The sequence below is a fragment of the Hibiscus syriacus genome, unplaced genomic scaffold (assembly GCF_006381635.1).
Source record: "Hibiscus syriacus cultivar Baekdansim isolate YM2019G1 unplaced genomic scaffold, ASM638163v2 tig00112402_pilon, whole genome shotgun sequence".
Lineage (NCBI taxonomy): Eukaryota > Viridiplantae > Streptophyta > Magnoliopsida > Malvales > Malvaceae > Hibiscus > Hibiscus syriacus.
In genome coordinates, this window is record NW_024063323.1 from 3,200,826 (window position 1) to 3,214,734 (window position 13,909).

General features: G+C 33.3%; 1 pseudogene; it reads left to right on the forward strand.

Annotated features, from left to right (window-relative positions):
- Positions 1 to 5,409: 5,409 nt before the first annotated feature.
- Positions 5,410 to 13,662, forward strand: LOC120179142 (annotated as a pseudogene).
- Positions 13,663 to 13,909: the final 247 nt, after the last annotated feature.

The following is a 13,909-nucleotide window of genomic DNA, read 5'->3' on the forward strand; positions in this document are numbered from 1 at the left end:
AAGAAAAAGACATTTGTTGATATCGTATATAAATTTGGTATTTTTTTCTTTGAACTAATATAAGTGTATTCGATCTTACATCTTTTTTTTTTTAATGTTACACTGTAAATATCAGATCCTCACATGGATGATGTTAAATTATTTGATGGAATCGACAGATTTAAGATTAAAAATGATTAAATTATTTTAGAAGAAAATCAGCTAAGAATGAACAACACAAACTTTGTTGAATGATTAATCCATCTTTTAAGTTTAAACCCAAAAAAAAACACGTGTTCTCTCCCATTTTTAAATGATTAAACTGATTTGAACTTGTTAAATGTAAGGTTTCATTTTCTTAGTCCATTTTCTTTCCGTCCAAACACATGGAAGGGAGAAAGATGGCAAACCGCATGAAAATCGTTGTTTAAGTTGTAAATGTATGGAGTGCACATGCGTTTGACTCTGAGAACATATACAGCCAAATTCCCTAAGCAGCTGCACCAGACGGTTCAAAACTTGAATTAAAGCTTACCAGAAATCAATGTGCGCAATAGGAATCCACACCCTTTGTGCCTTTAATGCCAAAATAAAATAAATATACCCTTTATATTTACATGTATGTAAACAACCAACGTATGAGAATAAATCTTCAAATTCGTAGGTATCAATGTTTCCCTTTAATCGACAAAAAAAAATTAGCATTGATTGTTCAAATACTATTGTAACGGTTCGCTATATTGATGTGATAATTTATGTCATTGGTATGACATAATTATAAGATGTAATTATTGTATATTATATAATATTTTATCTTTAAACCTTTAACATATTTTTCACCACATATTTCCAAAATTTCAGTTCACTTATTCCAAATGTCATAAAAGGTTTTATATATATATATATATATATATAAACTAACATTGAACTTAAGTCATAGAAACGTCTGATGTGGATACTCGTCCAAATAATATATAAGAAATATGTTGTACATTTTTTTCTATCATAAATAACCTGACATGACTGTATTGCAGATATTCTCTAATGTCTATAACTGGACAAGACTCAAATTGTAGAGATTCTAGGTAAATTATGATTATACAAGGCTCAAGTTGTAAAGATTCACTTCAATGAGTTTATATAAACTCATTTATTAAAGCAAAAGTTCTAATTGAGGGTTGCTACTTTCGGATGTTAGAAGTAGGTTGTAATTCCTACAATAAGTTTCTCGTTGAGGGTTTATCAAAGTAACTTATGCTTTGAGTCCCCATTTGGTGTGTATATGAAACCGATACTTTTAGGGTTATTAATTTTTATCAACCCTTGACATCTGGTACGACGGGAATGACCTTGATATTATATTGCATTATGATCGGCGAGGAAGATTTTTATTAATAAAATTAACCTACCGCCTAATTGGTTATATGCCTCGTTATCTTATATTACATTATTAGTAGGTTACTGAATGTATGATAGCTTATTTATGGGTTATCTCCTTCCTCCAACCACTAACATAGTACTTTTGTACGTGTTATGAGACTTACGTTCGATGTCAAAATTGTGACCGAGTCAACAATACCTGGTATCTATACGAACTGTTTAATCGTCAAAATTGTTGAACGATTCATAGTGTACTTGGCTGATTTTTGTACCCGGTTATGATTAGCTTTTTATTATAGTTTGAAGTCGATTTTCGATTTTTTTTTCAACACGTTATGTTCTGTCCGGCTTTGCTGTATTTTTTTTATCGGCAAAAATAATTTATAAATAATATTGAAGAAATCGACTTTGATGCATGCCTGGTAAAAAAACCTCTTAATCTAAACGTGGAAAAAGAGTACATGCACCAAGACAAAGAACAAAATCTCAGAAAAGCAAAACGACCAAACAAGACAAACCTCCAATAAAACCGTGCACGTTAGCACTAGCCAACCTTTACAATTACCTACCAACAAAGCTACCTCAAAGACGTTTAAACCAACCAGCAGCCAGAGTTCTCACAAAAGACGTTGTAATTTTATGTATTTTTGTATTCTTTCTTTAGTTATTTGACTTTAGTATGTAATATTTCAGTTCAATATTTTCATCAAATAATTATTTGATCGGTTATAATTAAGATAATTTTAATAAATATTTTAAATGTCTCAAATTAAATCCCTATAACTTACAATACTTATCACACGGACCCCTAAAATCATTCAACTTAATTTCTCAATTATATCTTTTCTTAGAATATTTTCATAGACAAAAAATCTATTATATTTATAACAATAGAAAACATCGTTGATTAGAGCTTTGCTTGGAATAGTAACTATGCAAGATCATGATCTTGTGTAGTTAGAAATGAAAACATCGTTCTTACATGTTGAACTTTTAGAATATGTTTACATGAAACAACTAGAAGATTTTCTGGTTTCAGGAAATGAGGGCCATGTTTGTTCGCTGAAGAAATCTTTTATGGACTTAAGCAGTCATGTAACATCGGAAATCATGAGTTAGTTTTTTCAAGTTGACCCGAGAGAGTTTTGGATAACCCATTATCCTTGTAGGAAACCATGAACCAAGTTTGAGTTGTTTTGGGCTAGGGTTGAGTCCAAATAGACTTAAAAATGACATTTTTTGAATTGGGTTACAAGAAGGAAGGACCATGGGTGTAATTATAACATTGAACATTTCAAAGGATGAATTTCATTAATTGGGAATGAGGGCAGGACTGTGAAGGGGGAAACAATGTTTAGAATTTCTTCACTCTCTGCTTTCTTCCTCTTTCCATCTTTCTTTATCCACCATAGTAGATCTCTACTCAAAGGAAGCATCTTTATTGAGTTGTAACCTTAGTCTGAAAATACCAGTGCAAGTATTATAATCTAAACCCTTAGAGCTTCCAATCGAGCCTTCTTTCTCGCTAGTTGGTCATGGGACCATAAGTGGGATTTTAGTGGGGGTTTAAAAACCCTTGATAAAACAGCTCATTTTTTAGTGATTTTGAGCTAACTTCTTACTAGGTTCATAAGTGAATTAGTAACTTATTACTTGTCTTTTGATTAGTAAAAGTTGTTGGAGAAAGCTCCAAGAGCAAGGGTAAGGAAAAGCTTATACTTGGGTAAGCTTAGAGCTATTTCTCAGCAGCTAGGAGTAAGGTAACTTGATCGTTGGTGAGACATCACTACAATTAATTGGTGAAAGCGTACACTTGTCGATTACAAAAATAGTGATACCCTCTCCACTAAAGATATCGATCCCATGGCGAACAATGTTAAAGATCTACTACTATTGTTGATGTAATTTCTATAAAGTAATGAAAAGAGATAAGTTGACTGAATTGAATATGGATATGGATAAATGTGGCGAAAATAAACTTAAAGTAAAGAATGTCAACGTGAGTAGCACATGAATATTTATCCAGCATAACAATTTTTTTGTAACTATTGAGACTCAAATAAACTTTCATTGTTCCCAAAAACCTACCTAACTTTCATTGTGGTATTAGGTGACTTTTGCCAACAAAGAATGTGACCAAAAGAGTCACGGAAATGACACTTTCATGTTTATTGTTCTAAGATTCAACAAATTAACACAAATAAAAGAAGACTTTATAAATAACTTATTCAAAGTTGGTAAAACTTCTCTTTCATCAAACACGTAGTAATCAAAATATTAAGAGTTTAAACAAGATCAAATCAAGATACTGATATCTCTGTCAAGAAGCTAGAAGATTATCCTTACTAGCTCGGTGATAGGTTGTCGCTTTATTGATCAGCGTCAGTTGTAGTTGATTGTCTGAGTTGCTTAGAGCAATAAACATGGAAGTGTCATTTCGGTGACTCTTTTGGTGGCCTTCTTTGTTGGCAAAAGTCATCTAATACCGCAATGAAAGTTAGATAGGTTTGAGGTTTAGGGTTTAGAGTTTCACCTTTATAAACGACGGAACCCCCAAAATGTTTGATTAATTTAAAATTTCAAGATGCAATGTGTCGATATCTAACTCTAAATGTAATGCGGAGACAATAAAATACAATCACAAGTATGATGAAACGCGCAACTTAGGGATGAAACTAGTTTAATGTATAAGCAGACTTGCATGTTTTTTACAGTACTATCAGTACAGACTTTTTGTTCAAGTGAAGATGACCCATTCGCCCTCTATCGATTACTTTAAGAGACTCTCCGCACGTTTCGTCAACTACACCTTACCCTTGAGGGTAAGCTAGAATGTGGCATCACCTTATTGAAGGATGATGTCACAGACTAGTGGAAGATGATAGATATGACTTTAAAGGGAAAGAGACTAACGTGTGAGTATTTTTTTATTTGAGTTCTGATAGAACTACATCAGAGAGGCTCACATTGATGATTTGAAGATCAGTTCTCACATCTGGTCTAGGGTGACCGGTCTATATATTAGTATAAGCAAGAGTTCCTCCGAATGAGCCGATAGGCACCAGAATTAATGGTGATTGAGGACCACCATTGTAGGAGGTTTAAGGAAAGCTTTTACCTCGACATCCTCACCTACCTGGCCGCCGACTCTCCTAGTGTCTTTTCTGAGTTGATTCGCTAGGTTAAGGCGATTGAAAGGGTCTAGAGTATGAAGAGGATCTCCGGGGCAAAGCTGAAGAGCTTCAGAGCCAGCGAGGTCTTTGTAGATATCGACCAAAAGGGCCAGAGACTTTCAGGGATTATGTTTATTTATTTTTCGATAATCTTTATGATATATAACAAATTTGATGATTAAATAAATAAATAAATGACCTAGGTAAATACCTTGGAGTCCCACTTTTACATCAAAGAGTAAACAAAGCTACTTACAAATACATAATCGACAAACACAATTTGAAAATAGAAAATCTGGATTTTTTAACAATTTTGGTTGGTTTAAACTACCGTTTCAAACGCATTTATCCTTTTTTAACTTTTAACCATATGATATTGCATCTACTTTCAAAATAAATTTTTTAACTAAAAGTGCTCTTCGCAGCAATACTAAACTGGTAAATCAAAATTCGAAGCAATTATGGAGCAAAAATTCCATAGATTGCAAACTTTCAACATAAATGAAGCTGGAGCAGTTTTACAATCCATAACGAAGAGAAATAAAACGTTGTTATTATTATTTTCTTGATCTCGAGATTTTATGGTTATGAGAATCTCAAAAACATTCAACGAAGAAAGGAAATTAACGTTAGGTGTATCTTTGTAATCATGTATTCATATACTTTGTAATTAAAAAGAGAAATTAATTGAATGTATCTTGTATATCATTTCACCTTTAATTATCTGTTATACGTTTTAATTTTAATTTTAGTTTGTTCTGTCTCAATTCAATTACCCTTTCAAGTTTCAACACTATAAAATAAATCCACCGTAAATCGTGTTTACAGCACCCAAACTTGCAATTCTCTCAAGCGTTTAGTCTCAATCTTCTTACAAATGGCAGATATTATTTTAGCTATCCTTTCTTTCTCAACCCTTTGCCTTATTGAAGCTCAAAATGGTGGTTTCAGTGTTGAATTGATCCACCGTGACTCCATTAGATCTCCCTTATACAATCCTTCGGAAACCACCTCTGATCGTGCCACCAATGGTTTGCGTCGTTCTTTCGATCGTGTTAATCACTTCAAGCCGACTTCTGTCACAACAAAGTCCGCAGAAGCTGAAATCATTGTGAATTCGGGTGCATATGTGATGAATATATCAGTTGGCATCAGGGTTTTAAATAATGTTTGCGGTCACATTTTCGGTCGCGTCGCGTTTATCACGGTTGCGGATATAACGGATATTATTGCGGTAATGGCGGATATCGTGATCGTGAATTTTTTTCAAGGGAGCTGATTTTTTAATAAAAAAACCTGTTTTTTTCAAAAAAAAAATTAAAATAACGGAATAATAACAGAATAGCGATCCGCGATTGGGCGCGATTCGCCGCTATTGTTGTGATCCCACTTCACACCGTTATTTTCCTCAATAGCAGTTTCAGACATCGCCACGACCGCGATATAACGGCCGCGATACCGCTATTCGGCCGCTATTTAAAACCCTGTCCCAGCTGTTGATGTTGTTGTAATAGCTGATACAGGAAGTGATCTTATTTGGACTCAATGCAAACCTTGTTCTCAGTGTTTCAAGCAAGAAGTTCCACTTTTCGACCCCAGTAAATTATCCACTTACAGAAAGCTTACTTGCAGTGCAAGTCAATGTGACAGCCTCCAAGGGAGCTCTTGTTCTACTGATAATACTTGCCAATATTCAGTCTCTTACGGTGAACCATCTTTTTCAAATGGTGATCTTGCAGCCTATACACTCACCTTGGCTTCGACAACAGGTCAGCCCACGGCTGTTCCTAAAACAGTCATCGGTTGTGGGCAGGGTTTTAAATAGCGTTCGCGGTCACATTTTCAGTCGCGTCGCGTTTATCGCGGTTGCGGACATAACGGATGTCATTGCGTTCACTGCGGGTGTCGCGGTCGTGAATTTTTTTTAATTTTACACAACTTATCTTAAAACATAATAAAAATAATTATAATTATAAAGAATCATTTATAAAGATTTTTAAAATGTTTTCTAAGAGAAATTAACATATATATAATATAGTTTAACCAAATAGAAGACTTTAAAAATCTGATGATAGGATAAGATAATTAATTAACGATGACATTGTGCATACATTATTATTTAAAAGAAATAATACTATCAACATAGGAAAAATCTAATAAATTAAAATGGATAAAAATAAATTATGAGATAAGAAATTATTAACCATTTTATCAAAGAGTTATCTTTCACTGAAAAACTCAAGAATAATATATATATATATATATATATATATATATATATCAAATGTAAGCAAGGAGAACAACACATATCTCATGTGATAATTAAAGTAAGAAAACAATCTTTATTAAAGCAAGATCATAAAAGTACGATGTACAATAATTAAAACAACACATACCTCGTGCAAGCAACCTAACTATGTCAAGATGTTCAACAATCTTCATTATGGGTGTCTCTCTTTTAATCTAAAACCAATCAAACAATGTAAATTAAAATCCAAAAAAATGATAACTAATTAAATGTCATAGAAACATAGATTCTTTTGGTAGGTCAAACATACCTTAGAAATGGGGTGGTAGCAGTTTCACCAATTAGTGGAATAACGAGGAAGATCAGATCATTCACATTCACTTTGAGAGTGATCTCCAGTTGATCTATGTGGTCTTTGTCCAAAAATATATTCAAAAAATGTAACATTTTCACCTTGATTTTCAAATAATTGAGATATAGGATATACTTGAGGAGGATACATGTGAGGTGGAGGCGGGTGATACATTGGTGGTGGAGGGTACATTTGAGGCTGATAAGGCATACCATAATTAGGAAATGGTGGATAATAACCATGTGAAGGTTGAAAATATGAATATTGTCCCTATGGATAAAAATCATGAGTGCTAGTAGATGAATTGATATACCCAGAGTTACTAGAAGTCGATCTTCTGCCAAAAAACAACCTTCAGAAGTATGTTTTCTGGTGTCTTTCCCTTTTCCTTTTGATCGAGCTATTGGTTCACTTCTTTCTCTACTAGATGAAGCATGAAAATGTCCACTACCTGTATAAATATTGTTCTCCATACCGATTAGAAGATCTAAATTCAGCTCCATCACCACTTTGTTTATCATCGTCATCAATTGGACTTAAACCACCACCATTGGGCCCATCACCACTTTGACTTGGTGTTGCACTAGAACTTGAATGAGATAAATTTTGTTGTTGAGATTGATCGTCAACATTCATTTCATCATATGAGGTATCCACAGGCAACACGCCAGCATTTTCACCATCTAATAATGGATTCTCTTTCTCTTGAAGCCATTCTGATAGTGAATCAACATCTTCAAAGATATTATCAAGGCTGATAGGATTGTAACTAGCGTTTATCATCAATGCTCATTCTTTTTTGATGCCTCATTTTAAGTCTCATATTATAATACGTAAACACTAGTTTCTCAAGTTTTTTGTACTTTAACATGTTTCTTGCTTTGGTGTGAATATAGCTGAATGTGCTCCAATTTCGTTCACAATTTGATGCAGAAGTTGTTTGACTAAACACTTTAATTACTAATCGTTGTAATTCAGGAGTACATGTGCCATATATTATCCACCACTCAGCTGCATAATATTATTTAAATTTCAAACTAACATCAAAATGTACAAATATAATTAAATAATATAAAGTAAATAATATAATTAACTATTTGCCTGGATTCATTTGATTCCAAGCTCTTTGTGCCTGTCGAGTACCAAATGTCTCGTGTTTACTTCAAAATAGTAACAACTGCATAAATAAAAGTTTAAGTTAAAATGAGAAAAATATTTCAATTTCAAATTATTTAACTAAGTTACAAATAATATTACTTGAATGAAACTAACCTGATTAACCATTCTGATTTGATTATCAATAAAAGGTTATAATCTTTCAATCACTAATCTTGTTCCTTCTAATGTTTATGCTAATACATTCTCAGAATGCTCCACCCCAAATTGAAATTGAGGATTGAGGAAATAACCTAATCATAATTTATGCTCAAATGATAATAATATAAATTATAAAACTTAAAATAAAAAATAAAAACAAATCTCTTAATGATATGATATATTTTATCTTACCAGCTGAATGCAAGTTGGAATGCATAAAATTCCATCTATTGTCAATAATTCTTTCATACTCGATGGAATATCGACAATTTTCCTAAAACCAATTGTTGTTTTTCATCACCGTCAACAAGCCTTAGCACTTTGACTAGGGGTTCGTAAACTTTTATGATATCAACGGCTTTTTTCCAAAAATCTTTTCCCAAAACAATTTTTTGGCTTCATAAGCAAGCCCTGATTTCTATTGTCCCCATTTTGATTCTCTGAATTCCTATATTTAATAAGAAAAAAATCAATAACATAATTTAACTTATTTAAAAATTGGAACTAATAAAATCATTAAATATTGTTATAATTGAGTAATCAGTAACTGTATTAAATAATTATAAAATATTAACCTTTGACTTAAACATATCTCTCAAACCTTGTTTTTGCCTTGTTATCTCCTCAAGCTGTATGAAATCAGTAGCGAATCGAGTAAGAGTAGGGCGAAGAATTTTCTTACCGTGAGTATACTTTTTCATCAAATCAACGGTCCAAATGTGATTATATATGAAGCATGTCACTTTCTTCGCTTCCTCTAACACTTTTGCTACAGTAGACTTTTTCCAATATCCTCAAGACATAAATCTAAGCAGTGAGTTGCACATGAGGACCAATAAAGATGGTTTCTTTTCAACATTAATCTTTTCCCAGCGACTTTCATTGTTGTCTCATTGTCGGTCACTATTTGGATAATGTATTCTTCCCCAATTTCTTCAACAACTTTGTCTAATAAATTATAGTAGAATTCAGCATCTCTACTACGAACGCTCGAGACATCCACAGATTTCCAAAATAAAGTTCCTTTACTACAATAAACAAGGAAGTTGATGATGTGCATTTGATTTAAACTATTGGTCCAACCATCACACATCAGAGTTGCACCCAGTTGTTTCCAATGCGTCTTCAGTTCATTTACCCATTCACGAACTTGTTCATACTCCGATGTCAAATACACATCTGAAATATCATAAGGTGTTCGGAGCTTTACACCTTTTCTAACTTCCATTGATACTTGAATTAAGTTATACAACCAAGGAGAGCTTGCTAATCGAAAAGGAAGTCGATCGTATATTATAAATTTTAAGACCGCTTCACCCATCTTTTTACGCAATGTCTTTAAATAGACTCGCTAACCTTTGGTTTTCTTGAGCTTTTGCTCTTAACCAATTCAGGTATAGTTCCCCTTAAACTAAATTCAGATATTTCTTCACGATATCTTCCACGTGATCCAAGAGAAGAAGATCGTCCTTCTTCATAAATGTTATCCCAACCACCCGTACTTCATCTGAATTCTTCTCTTCTATGCCATTCGTGTTGGGATTGAATACTTTCTTGAGTGGCTTGTCTCATAGCAGAAACATCATCTACGAATTCATCCTCTTCTTCCCTTAATTGTGATAAGAATTCATCTGTTCTCCTTTTTTTGTCCATTTTCATTTCCTTGGCTTCTTTAAGTAATTTCATCATGATTTCTCTAATGATACCTGTAATCAAATAAATATAATTCACACTATTAATAATGTATAATATTTATTATTAATATTTAAAATAATTATAAAGTATTTTTTATAAAGAAATTATAAAGTATCACTATCACATATTCACATACCAGTGACATTAGGACAGGGTGCGACTTCACCGATTTTAGGAGCAATGTGCTCTTTAAACCATGTTATTCCTCCTTTCACAACTTTGCCACAAAGTTTAAATACAACATTTCCTTTCGTATTTGGAACTGGATCTCCAAAGTGCCAACCTATATCTCTACTCGGTGCACCTTCTAATCCTTCAGTCGGGAACTTTTCAATACGTGGTGGCATGTTTCAATTTCAATAAAAACTGAAATTAATATATACGTAAAGTTAAACAAAAATATAATTTTCCTAGCTTGTAAACAAAAATATAAGTTAAACTGAAATAAAATAAAATATATGATAATATTAGAAGTTTAAAATACTCTTCTATTAACTAATCGAAAATAAAAAGTAATTTTCTAATAAAAATTTATTCTTTATATTCAATAGAATTTAAATATGAATACATGTAGATAATATTTTAGATATAGAAAATTGTATATTCATATCACGATGTGCACAATTCTGAACACTTATCATATGTTGATAGCTTTTACATATTGAATGAAGATAAAGTTAGTGGCAGTAAGATAGCAAGCAATTCCCTCGGTGGTGCATGAAATAATTTTACATATTTCCCTTTTTTAATATAATTCACACTCATTGAATTGAGTTAGTTGTTTCATTTAATTTCAAAACTATATAATAAAACCAACTATGGAATTCTGAAGACCATCATTTTTGTTTTTACAACCAAAGTCATAAAAAGCAAGAGATGGCCCAAGTTCCAACCATAGTGGCTGTGGCAGGGGGCAGCACGCCAGCACCAAACCTTAGTGGCACTGGCACTGCAACTCAGTTTCTTTAATTTCGTAATGGGGAGCAACTCAGTTGTTGTCTGTTTACTTTTTGAATTTTCAAGCCCAACTTTACTGTTGTTGATATTTTTGTGACCTGTTGTAAAGGAAATCTAATCCCACACGGCAGCTTTCATGGTTCCCAAGGGAGGTGAATACAATTGGCAAGCATGTGTGGCTTCCAACGATTATTTTATCTATTTTTTAACTCATTTTAATGTTTTTTTCATCTCGTCCTCCTGCTTTTTTATTCCTTTTTTTATTTTACTCAAAATGCGGGATCAAGCGTGATATTAGGGTGTATTTCCAACGATTATTTTAGGTATTTTTTATATTTTAAATTAAAAAATTTGTGGGTTTTAATAAGTAAAAAGTTAAGTTGGGTCGAATTTTTTTAATTGTTTGTCGGGTCGGGTCGGGTCTAGTGAAATTATAATTTCGATGGGTCGGGTTACGGGTGGAGTACCCTTTCTTCTCGGGTCGGGTGGTCCACCAACCCGACCCATGCCCATCCCTAGGTAGAGTGCACACATGATCAAGTGAACATGTAAAAATTATGATGATTTTTTTAATATATGTGGATTTTTATAATATAGTTCTCAAATTTAGATTATTAAAACCGTGATCTGTATTTAATATGAAAAAATCGAATATTCAAATTTTCGGATTGGATATCTAAATCTAAATATAAATTTTAATTTAACAAAAAATAATTTTAAATTTAATATTTTGTGATTTTATACAATTTATTATATATCTAGATTATATATATTTATCAAAATATTCTTGAACAAAGTAAAAAAAAATCTTAATATGTCATTTCAAAGCTTAAAAAATAAATAATTTAAAAGGTTTAAAAGGAAGAAGAACTCACTCGATTCAATTATAAAATCTGCAAGCATTAAGAGTTAAGACATTCTAATTTTAAGGCCCGTTGGGTAGTGATTAGGCATTGGATCTTTTAGTAATTTTAGGGTCTATTTTTTATTAGATATTTGGATGATTTTTGTCTAATCAAATGTGTAAAAAAATTACATATTATCTTATTATCAAGAAAAACAAATCAAATATCTCAACTTCCAAGAGATGTCCTCAGAAGTTTCTCAGCTCTTCCCACTCTCAGTTCCCACTTCTCTCAAGTCATAGCCATCTTCTTCGTTTCTTCCTATTCTCATTCCCAGTTAAAAAAAATTTAGTTTTCACCCTACTTATTTCACTCTTCCATATTCGAAATCAAAACCTCAAATCCCCCTAGTGAAGATTACATCTTCAATCTTCCTAAACTAAGTAGCAAAAAAAAATACCTTCTTAAATGGAAGCGGGAAGCTTGATGCCTTGATCTACTCCTTCACCGACGGCGAAGCTCGACGGACAGAAGACTTCCTACTAACTGGGCTTTGTTTTTTCGGCTCTTCCCCTTCTCGATTGGTTTTTGGTAAGATGTGTATTGTGTGGGTATTTGAGTTCACGGTTGATTAAATAACCTATTTTGTTTTGTCTCACTCCCTATCTTGGTTGTAACTTGTAAGTAATTTTTCTTTCTTTTCAGCTTTCAGTTCACTTTTCACTATACTTGTGGGCTCACAAGTTGCAGGGAATATATTATCTTAATTTTCTTTTTTGTTTTCTATACGATGATTGCAATGAATGTTGATTTTTGTATTTGTCTTAGAATCACGGTTGAATAACGGTGATTGCGTCCCGTTATCGGCGCAATCATCCGTTTTCCGTTAAATTGCGGGTGTAATCCACCGCAATCGGTGTGAATCCGTGACCCACCGTAAAAACCATGAATAGCAGTTTCGGACGGTGATGCGAGCATAATATCACGGCCGCTATAGCGTTTTCGGAACGCTATTCGATACCCTGGTTGTGGGCACAACAACGACGGAACATTCAATGAGAAAACCTCAGGCATTATCGGCCTCGGGGGCGGTGAAGTTTCACTTATTTCCCAATTGGGGACTTCCATTGCAGGCAAATTCTCCTACTGCTTGTTGCCAATTTCGGAAACAGGGAATTCCAGCAGATTGAACTTTGGTTCCAGTGCAGTGGTTTCAGGACCTGGAGTTGTTTCGACTCCGCTGGTTAAAAAATCACCCGACACTTTCTACTACATAACCCTTGAGGCCATCAGTGTCGGAACCAAGAGAATCGAGTTCACAGGCTCTCCTACCGGTTCAGGTGAAGGCAACATAATCATTGATTCAGGCACTACTTTGACGTTACTCCCATCAGAGTTTTACTCGGAACTCGAGTCAGCCGTGGATAGCCACATTAATTCCACAAAGGTTGAAGGTCCACAGGTCTGAGTTTATGCTATGAAGCTCAAAAGGATATTGAACTTCCTGATGTTACGGTGCAGTTCACTGATACCGATTTCGAGTTGAAGTCATTGAATACTTCCGTTCTGGTTTCGGATAAAACTATATGCTTCGCTTTCAGTTCGATACAAGATTTTGCAATATATGGAAACATAGCACAGATTAATTTCTTGATTGGATATGATACTGGGAATCAGACCATCACGTTTAAGCCAACTGATTGCTCCAAGAACTAGCATGCCTTAAATATTCTAGTCTGATTTTATGTTTTATTATGTCGTGTTATTGACTATTACAATCTGTTCTTTTTTATCCTTTGTCATCAGCACTTGTTTGTTCAAGTCGGTTCTTAATTTCTTATTATTTATATTCACTAAATTGTTTACATATAGCGATCTCTCTATTTTCTAAGTTTGGGTTTTAGCCTATTATTTTTATTTAATTAACTGTGATGGCGTTTAGCATATCTAGATTACAAGATAT